The sequence below is a fragment of the Cryptomeria japonica genome, unplaced genomic scaffold, assembly GCF_030272615.1.
Source record: "Cryptomeria japonica unplaced genomic scaffold, Sugi_1.0 HiC_scaffold_1182, whole genome shotgun sequence".
In the NCBI taxonomy this organism is placed as follows: domain Eukaryota; kingdom Viridiplantae; phylum Streptophyta; class Pinopsida; order Cupressales; family Cupressaceae; genus Cryptomeria; species Cryptomeria japonica.
The window spans coordinates 28069-37961 of NW_026729769.1; the positions used below are offsets into that span (position 1 = coordinate 28069).

Genomic DNA, 9893 nt, shown 5'->3' on the forward strand with positions numbered 1-9893 from the left:
AGGGTGCAACACCGGGACTTCCCGGGAGGTCACCCATCCCAGTACTACTCCGGCCCAAGCGCGCTTAACTGCGGAGTTCTGATGGGATCCGGTGCACTAACGCTGGTATGATCGCACCCGTTATGAGCTTGTCGCAGTGTGTACTTAGCAAACCGCGACCCACGTGCGAATCCACCCCGGCCACCCACCCCCGTCGAGGTGCACACCCTCCCTCGCGAAGTGCGCCCCGTTCGCCAAGTGTGAGCCCTGCCCGGGTGCGCGCACCTTGCTAGGGCGTCGGGTGTGCACCCGGCCCGGCCTACGTGCGTGCACCTGGAGGGGGCGTCGTGTGCGTGCAGTGTCCCGTCTGCAACGCGGTGCCCACACACCACCTCGGGCGCAACGACCTGCGCTCACATGTGGGCCGAGTGCACCTTGGTGCATGTTCGGGGCGCCTCGGGTGCACGCTCGATCTTGCCCCGGTGCACCAAGGCGCTCGGTTTGCCCCGGGTGCGCACTTGGTGCAAGGTGGGCACCCAAAATAGGGATCAAGCACCAAAACACAAGTTTCGGGATGCAAAATGGGACCCAAGGACCACAAATGCGTTCCAAGACCCATGATGGGTCCACGAGAACAAAAATGTGTTCCGAGACTTAATAAACAAATATTGGGTTTTAGGAGAAGAAACATGCTCTGATGCCCAAAACGAGAATCGACCCCGAAAAGGCCACAGGCCAAAAGTGGGATGCGAGACAAAAAAAAATGGGACCCGAGGACCAAAATTGGGTTCCCAGGTCGAAGACAGGGCAACCGGACAAGAAACGACCTCTAAGGCTCGAAATGAGTCCCGACGACTAAAACTTGACAAGAAGCACCCATCAGGCACCCAACTCGACACCCATGGGATGCCGACCCACCCGGGCTTCCACCTAGCACACCTTGGCACCCACCCACCCTCGCACCCAACCTCGCACCCAACTTAGCACCTTTGAACCCACATTGGCACTCACCCTGACCCTGGCACCTTGGAACCCACATTGGCACTCACCTTGACCCTGGCACCCACCTTTGCACTCACCTTGGGACCCACCCTGGCTCCCACCTCGGCACCCACCCAGACACCCACCTTGGTTCCTTGGCACCCACCTTGGATCCTTGGCACCCACCCCGACACCCACCTTGGCACGCAACTTGGCTACTTGCCACCCACCTTGGCTCCTTGACGCCCACCCCGACAACCACCCCGTGACCTACCCTGGCTAGGGTTGGTGCACACCCACCCTGGTGCCCACCTTGGCACCCACCCTATGACCCACCTTGGCACGCACCTTAGTACCCACCCCGTTACCCACCCTAGGACCCACCCCGTGACCCACCTTGGCCAGGGTGGGTGCCTTGGTGCGCACAACTTGCCTGGGCTGCACACCAGGGCGGGCTCAAGATGGCACCCGCGTTCCGTTTTTTTCACTATCTTTCAAAACGGAAATTTTAAAATCTCATTTTTTTCTTTTTTTTGCCTTTTCTGGAAATTAGTGAAGGCAGCGCATCAAAGGTGCGCAATGCTGGTGCGAACCCGGGAGCGCTCCGATGTGTGCTCCAAGGTGCGGCGTGCACGAAGTCCGAGCCCGGTTTGCCCCGGGTGCGCACCTCGCGTGCACCTTCGCCGGGGTGAGCACCTTGGCTGGGTTGCGCGCCCTGGTGCGTACCAAGGAGCGCTCTGAAGTGTGCTCCAAGGTGCGGCGTGCACGAAGTCGGAGCCCGGTTTGCCCCGGGTGTGCACCTCGGGTGCGCACCTCGCGTGCACCTTCGCTGCGGTGGGCACCTTGGCTGGGTTGCGCGCCTTGGTGGGCACCATGCAGTGCACGAAGTCGGAGCCCGGTTTGCCCCGGGCGCGCACCTCCGCCAGGGTGGGCACCTTGGTGCGCACAACTTGCCTGGGCTGCGCATCAGGAAGGGCTCAAGATGGCACCCGCGTTCCGTTTTTTTCACTATCTTTCAGAACGGAAATTTTAAAATATCGTTTTTTTTTGCCTTTTCTGGAAATTAGTGAAGGCAGCGCATCAAAGGTGCGCAACGCTGGTGCGAACCTGGGAGCGCTCCGATGTGTGCTCCAAGGTGCGGCGTGCACGAAGTCGGAGCCCGGTTTGCCTCGGGTGCGCCCTGGTGGGCACCATGGTGCGCACCAAGGAGCGCTCCGAAGTGTGCTCCAAGGTGCGGCCTGCACGAAGTCGGAGCCCGGTTTGCCCCGGGTGTGCACCTCGGGTGGGCACCTTGGTGCGCATGCCTTGCCTGGGCTGCGCACCAGGGCGGGCTCAAGATGGCACCCGCGTTCCTTTTTTTTCACTATCTTTCAAAACGGAAATTTTAAAATCTCATTTTTTTTTGCCTTTTTCTGGAAATTAGTGAAGGCAGCGCATCAAAGGTGCGCACCTCGCTGCCCACCACGGTGCGCAACGCCGGTGGGCACCCGGGAGTGCTTCGAAGTGTGCTCCAAGGTGCTGCGTGCACGTTGTCGGAGCCCGGTTTGCCCCGGGTGCGCACCTCGCGTGCACCTTCGTCGGGGTGGGCACCTTGGCTTGGTTTGCCCCGGCTGCGCTCCGAAGCGGGGTTATTGGAGCGCCGCCTCTTTTTTTGTCGGAGCGTTTGGTGGGGTTTCTCGCATTGGCTCTTCCGAGGCCCGGTTGCCACCCTGGCGCGCACGAAGTCGGAAGTAGGGTTAATTGCCCGGGTGCGCACCTTTGCCAGGGTGGCACCTTACCTGGGCTGCGCACCAGGGCGGGCTCAAGATGGCACGCGCGTTCCGTTTTTTTCACTATCTTTCAAAACGGAAATTTTAAAATCTCCTTTTTTTTTTGCCTTTTCTGGAAATTAGTGAAGGCAGCGCATCAAAGGTGCGCACCTCGCTGCCCACCTTGGTGTGCTCTGAGGTGCGCACCCGGGAGCGCTACGAAGTGTGCTCCAAGGTGCGGCGTGCACGTTGTCGGAGCCCGGTTTGCCCCGGGTGCGCACCTCGCCTGCACCTTGGCCGGGGTGGGCACCTTGGCTGGGTTTGCCCAGGGTGCGCTCCGAAGCGGGGTTACTGGAGCGCCCCCTCTTTTTTTGTCAGAGAGTTTGGTGGGGTTTCTCGCATTGGCTCTTCCCAGGCCCGGTTGTTGGGTGCGCTCCCACCCTGGCGCGCGCGAAGTTGGAAGTTGGGTTAATTGCCCGGGCGCGCACCTTCGCCAGGGTGGGCACCTTGGTGCGCAAACCTTGGCTGGGCTGCGCACCAGGGCGGGCTCAAGATGGCACCAGCATTCCCTTTTTCTCACTATCTTTCAAAACGGAAATTTTAAAATCTCGTTTTTTTTTTGCCTTTTATGGAAATTAGTGAAGGCATCGCATCAAAGGTGCGCACCTCGCTGCCCACCTTGGTGTGCTCCGAGGTGCCCACCACGGTGCGCAACGCCGGTGCGAACCCGGGAGCGCCCCGATGTGTGCTCCAAGGTGCGGCGTGCACGAAGTCGGACCCCGGTTTGCCCCGGGTGCGCACCTCGCGTGCACCTTGGTGCGCACACCTTGGCTGGGTTGCGCGGCCTGGTGGGCACCATGGTGCGCACCAAGGAGCGCTCCGAAGTGTGCTCCAAGGTGCGGCGTGCACGAAGTCGGAGCCCGGTTTGCCCCGGGTGCGCACCTTCGCCGCGGTGGGCACCATGGCGTGCACGAAGTCGGAGCCCGGTTTGCCCCGGGTGCGCACCTCGCGTGCACCTTCGCCGGGGTGGGCACCTCGGCTGGGTTGCGCGCCCTGGTGCGCACCAAGGAGCGCTCTGAAGTGTGCTCCAAGGTGCGGCGTGCACGAAGTCGGAGCCCGGTTTGCCCCGGGTGTGCACCTCGCGTGCACCTTCGCTGCGGTGGGCACCTTGGCTGGGTTGCGCGCCTTGGTGGGCACCATGCAGTGCACGAAGTCGGAGCCCGGTTTGCCCCGGGCGCGCACCTCCGCCAGGGTGGGCACCTTGGTGCGCACAACTTGCCTGGGCTGCGCACCAGGAAGGGCTCAAGATGGCACCCGCGTTCCGTTTTTTTCACTATCTTTCAGAACGGAAATTTTAAAATATCGTTTTTTTTTGCCTTTTCTGGAAATTAGTGAAGGCAGCGCATCAAAGGTGCGCAACGCTGGTGCGAACCTGGGAGCGCTCCGATGTGTGCTCCAAGGTGCGGCGTGCACGAAGTCGGACCCCGGTTTGCCCCGGGTGCGCACCTCGCGTGCACCTTGGTGCGCACACCTTGGCTGGGTTGCGCGCCCTGGTGGGCACCATGGTGCGCACCAAGGAGCGCTCCGAAGTGTGCTCCAAGGTGCGGCGTGCACGAAGTCGGAGCCCGGTTTGCCCCGGGTGCGCACCTCGCGTGCACCTTCGCCGCGGTGGGCACCATGGCGTGCACGAAGTCGGAGCCCGGTTTGCCCCGGGTGCGCACCTCGCGTGCACCTTCGCCGGGGTGGGCACCTTAGTGTGCAGACCTTGGCTGGGTTGCGCGCCCTGGTGGGCACCATGGTGCGCACCAAGGAGCGCTCCGAAGTGTGCTCCAAGGTGCGGCCTGCACGAAGTCGGAGCCCGGTTTGCCCCGGGTGTGCACCTCGGGTGGGCACCTTGGTGCGCATGCCTTGCCTGGGCTGCGCACCAGGGCGGGCTCAAGATGGCACCCGCGTTCCTTTTTTTTCACTATCTTTCAAAACGGAAATTTTAAAATCTCATTTTTTTTTGCCTTTTTCTGGAAATTAGTGAAGGCAGCGCATCAAAGGTGCGCACCTCGCTGCCCACCACGGTGCGCAACGCCGGTGGGCACCCGGGAGTGCTTCGAAGTGTGCTCCAAGGTGCTGCGTGCACGTTGTCGGAGCCCGGTTTGCCCCGGGTGCGCACCTCGCGTGCACCTTCGTCGGGGTGGGCACCTTGGCTGGGTTTGCCCCGGCTGCGCTCCGAAGCGGGGTTATTGGAGCGCCGCCTCTTTTTTTGTCGGAGCGTTTGGTGGGGTTTCTCGCATTGGCTCTTCCGAGGCCCGGTTGCCACCCTGGCGCGCACGAAGTCGGAAGTAGGGTTAATTGCCCGGGTGCGCACCTTTGCCAGGGTGGGCACCTTACCTGGGCTGCGCACCAGGGCGGGCTCAAGATGGCACGCGCGTTCCGTTTTTTTCACTATCTTTCAAAACGGAAATTTTAAAATCTCCTTTTTTTTTTGCCTTTTCTGGAAATTAGTGAAGGCAGCGCATCAAAGGTGCGCACCTCGCTGCCCACCTTGGTGTGCTCTGAGGTGCGCACCCGGGAGCGCTACGAAGTGTGCTCCAAGGTGCGGCGTGCACGTTGTCGGAGCCCGGTTTGCCCCGGGTGCGCACCTCGCCTGCACCTTGGCCGGGGTGGGCACCTTGGCTGGGTTTGCCCAGGGTGCGCTCCGAAGCGGGGTTACTGGAGCGCCCCCTCTTTTTTTGTCAGAGCGTTTGGTGGGGTTTCTCGCATTGGCTCTTCCCAGGCCCGGTTGTTGGGTGCGCTCCCACCCTGGCGCGCGCGAAGTTGGAAGTTGGGTTAATTGCCCGGGCGCGCACCTTCGCCAGGGTGGGCACCTTGGTGCGCACACCTTGGCTGGGCTGCGCACCAGGGCGGGCTCAAGATGGCACCAGCATTCCCTTTTTCTCACTATCTTTCAAAACGGAAATTTTAAAATCTCGTTTTTTTTTTGCCTTTTATGGAAATTAGTGAAGGCATCGCATCAAAGGTGCGCACCTCGCTGCCCACCTTGGTGTGCTCCGAGGTGCCCACCACGGTGCGCAACGCCGGTGCGAACCCGGGAGCGCCCCGATGTGTGCTCCAAGGTGCGACGTGCACGAAGTCGGACCCCGGTTTGCCCCGGGTGCGCACCTCGCGTGCACCTTGGTGCGCACACCTTGGCTGGGTTGCGCGGCCTGGTGGGCACCATGGTGCGCACCAAGGAGCGCTCCGAAGTGTGCTCCAAGGTGCGGCGTGCACGAAGTCGGAGCCCGGTTTGCCCCGGGTACGCACCTCGCGTGCACCTTCGCCGGGGTGGGCACCTCGGCTGGGTTGCGCGCCCTGGTGCGCACCAAGGAGCGCTCCGAAGTGTGCTCCAAGGTGCGGCGTGCACGAAGTCGGAGCCCGGTTTGCCCCGGGTGCGCACCTTCGCCGCGGTGCGCACCATGGCGTGCACGAAGTCGGAGCCCGGTTTGCCCCGGGTGCGCACCTCGCGTGCACCTTCGGCGGGGTTGCGCGCCCTGGTGGGCACCATGGTGCGCACCAAGGAGCGCTCCGAAGTGTGCTCCAAGGTGCGGCGTGCACGAAGTCGGAGCCCGGTTTGCCCCGGGTGCGCACCTCGCGTGCACCTTCGGCGGGGTTGCGCGCCCTGGTGGGCACCATGGTGCGCACCAAGGAGCGCTCCGAAGTGTGCTCCAAGGTGCGGCGTGCACGAAGTCGGAGCCCGGTTTGCCCCGGGTGCGCACCTCGCGTGCACCTTCGCCGCGGTGGGCACCATGGCGTGCACGAAGTCGGAGCCCGGTTTGCCCCGGGTGCGCACCTCGCGTGCACCTTCGCCGGGGTGGGCACCTCGGCTGGGTTGCGCGCCCTGGTGCGCACCAAGGAGCGCTCCGAAGTGTGCTCCAAGGTGCGGCGTGCACGAAGTCGGAGCCCGGTTTGCCCCGGGTGCGCACCTCGCGTGCACCTTCGCCAGGGTGGGCACCTCGGTGCGCACACCTTCTCAATGTTTTCTTGCCTTTTCTGGAAATTGGTGAAGGCAGCGCATCAAAGGTGCGCACCTCGGTGTGCTCCGAGGTGCGAACCCGAGAGCGCTCCGAGGTGCCCACGAAGTCGAAAGTCGGGTTAATTGCATTGTTTTCCCCGGGTGCGCTCCGAGGTGCGCAACATCGGCGCGCACCAAGGAGGGCTCCGAAGTGTGCTCCAAGGTGCGCACGATGGCGTGCACCTCTGGTGCGCACGATTCGGAGCTCGGTTTGACCGGGGTGCGCACACCTTGGCTGGGTTGCGCACCTTTTGTGCGCTCCAAGGTGCGCACGAAGTCGGAGCTCGGTTTGCCCCGGGTGCGCACCTTCGCCAGGGTGCGCACCTTGATGCGCACGCCTTGGCTGGGCTGCGCACCTTGGTGGGCGCCATGGTGCGCACCTTTCGTGCGCTCCAAGGTGCGCACGAAGTCGGAGCTCGGTTTGCCCCGGGTGCGCACCTTGGTGGGCGCCATGGTGCACTCCGAGGTGCCCAAGATTGGTGCGCACCAAGGAGCGCTCCGAAGTGCGCTCCAAGGTGCGCGCGAAGTCGAAAGTTGGGTTAATTGTCCGGTTTGCCTCGGGTGCGCACCTTGCGTGCACCTTCGCCAGGGTGGGCGCCTTGGTGCGCACACCTTGGCTGGGCTGCGCACACCTTGGCACCCGCGTTTCCTTCATTTTAAATTTTTTTTTTTTACAATCTCTCAAGTGGGAAATTCTATAATCTCAACTTTTTTTGCCTTTTCAGGAAACTTTTGAATGGAGCGCATCATTGGTGCGCTCCGAAGTGTGCTCCAAAGCTCTCTCCAGCTGCGTGCACCTGCCCCGGCCGCGCACCCGGCCCCGCCCAGCTTCGCTCACCTGTCCCGGGCGTCTGGTGCGGAACCTTAGAGTAAGAAACATCACCGTGCACCTTGGCCAACGTGCGCGACTCGACCGAGCGCGCACTGGCCGAGGTGCACACCGATTTCACCTGGGTGCGCGCGCAGCACCTCGGGCGCACCGGGGTGCGCGCACAACGCCCGGGTTGCACCGTGGCCTGTGTGCTCGGGGCGCCTCGGGTGCGCGCTCGGTGTCGCCCCCGCGCGCGCGGTAGTGCGGGCAGCGCACCCCGGCCCGGCCCGGCCCCGACGAGAACGCAAACGGGCAAAAGGTTTATTCAAATAGCATTGCGACGCCCGGCGAAAAACTAAAAAAGGGTGCAACACCGGGACTTCCCGGGAGGTCACCCATCCCAGTACTACTCCGGCCCAAGCGCGCTTAACTGCGGAGTTCTGATGGGATCCGGTGCACTAACGCTGGTATGATCGCACCCGTTATGAGCTTGTCGCAGTGTGTACTTAGCAAACCGCGACCCACGTGCGAATCCACCCCGGCCACCCACCCCCGTCGAGGTGCACACCCTCCCTCGCGAAGTGCGCCCCGTTCGCCAAGTGTGAGCCCTGCCCGGGTGCGCGCACCTTGCTAGGGCGTCGGGTGTGCACCCGGCCCGGCCTACGTGCGTGCACCTGGAGGGGGCGTCGTGTGCGTGCAGTGTCCCGTCTGCAACGCGGTGCCCACACACCACCTCGGGCGCAACGACCTGCGCTCACATGTGGGCCGAGTGCACCTTGGTGCATGTTCGGGGCGCCTCGGGTGCACGCTCGATCTTGCCCCGGTGCACCAAGGCGCTCGGTTTGCCCCGGGTGCGCACTTGGTGCAAGGTGGGCACCCAAAATAGGGATCAAGCACCAAAACACAAGTTTCGGGATGCAAAATGGGACCCAAGGACCACAAATGCGTTCCAAGACCCATGATGGGTCCACGAGAACAAAAATGTGTTCCGAGACTTAATAAACAAATATTGGGTTTTAGGAGAAGAAACATGCTCTGATGCCCAAAACGAGAATCGACCCCGAAAAGGCCACAGGCCAAAAGTGGGATGCGAGACAAAAAAAAATGGGACCCGAGGACCAAAATTGGGTTCCCAGGTCGAAGACAGGGCAACCGGACAAGAAACGACCTCTAAGGCTCGAAATGAGTCCCGACGACTAAAACTTGACAAGAAGCACCCATCAGGCACCCAACTCGACACCCATGGGATGCCGACCCACCCGGGCTTCCACCTAGCACACCTTGGCACCCACCCACCCTCGCACCCAACCTCGCACCCAACTTAGCACCTTTGAACCCACATTGGCACTCACCCTGACCCTGGCACCTTGGAACCCACATTGGCACTCACCTTGACCCTGGCACCCACCTTTGCACTCACCTTGGGACCCACCCTGGCTCCCACCTCGGCACCCACCCAGACACCCACCTTGGTTCCTTGGCACCCACCTTGGATCCTTGGCACCCACCCCGACACCCACCTTGGCACGCAACTTGGCTACTTGCCACCCACCTTGGCTCCTTGACGCCCACCCCGACAACCACCCCGTGACCTACCCTGGCTAGGGTTGGTGCACACCCACCCTGGTGCCCACCTTGGCACCCACCCTATGACCCACCTTGGCACGCACCTTAGTACCCACCCCGTTACCCACCCTAGGACCCACCCCGTGACCCACCTTGGCCAGGGTGGGTGCCTTGGTGCGCACAACTTGCCTGGGCTGCACACCAGGGCGGGCTCAAGATGGCACCCGCGTTCCGTTTTTTTCACTATCTTTCAAAACGGAAATTTTAAAATCTCATTTTTTTCTTTTTTTTGCCTTTTCTGGAAATTAGTGAAGGCAGCGCATCAAAGGTGCGCAATGCTGGTGCGAACCCGGGAGCGCTCCGATGTGTGCTCCAAGGTGCGGCGTGCACGAAGTCCGAGCCCGGTTTGCCCCGGGTGCGCACCTCGCGTGCACCTTCGCCGGGGTGAGCACCTTGGCTGGGTTGCGCGCCCTGGTGCGTACCAAGGAGCGCTCTGAAGTGTGCTCCAAGGTGCGGCGTGCACGAAGTCGGAGCCCGGTTTGCCCCGGGTGTGCACCTCGGGTGCGCACCTCGCGTGCACCTTCGCTGCGGTGGGCACCTTGGCTGGGTTGCGCGCCTTGGTGGGCACCATGCAGTGCACGAAGTCGGAGCCCGGTTTGCCCCGGGCGCGCACCTCCGCCAGGGTGGGCACCTTGGTGCGCACAACTTGCCTGGGCTGCGCATCAGGAAGGGCTCAAGATGGCACCCGCGTTCCGTTTTTTTCACT

General features: G+C 62.5%; 2 non-coding genes across 2 annotated transcripts; both read right to left on the minus strand.

The window, feature by feature from the left end:
• LOC131873192 (5S ribosomal RNA) lies at positions 1-119 on the minus strand. The gene has a single exon (XR_009371203.1). It is a non-coding gene; the product is annotated as a 5S ribosomal RNA (ribosomal RNA).
• A 7804-nt stretch (positions 120-7923) lies between these two features.
• LOC131873193 (5S ribosomal RNA) lies at positions 7924-8042 on the minus strand. Its single transcript, XR_009371204.1, has one exon. It is a non-coding gene; the product is annotated as a 5S ribosomal RNA (ribosomal RNA).
• Between the last annotated feature and the right edge of the window lie 1851 nt (positions 8043-9893).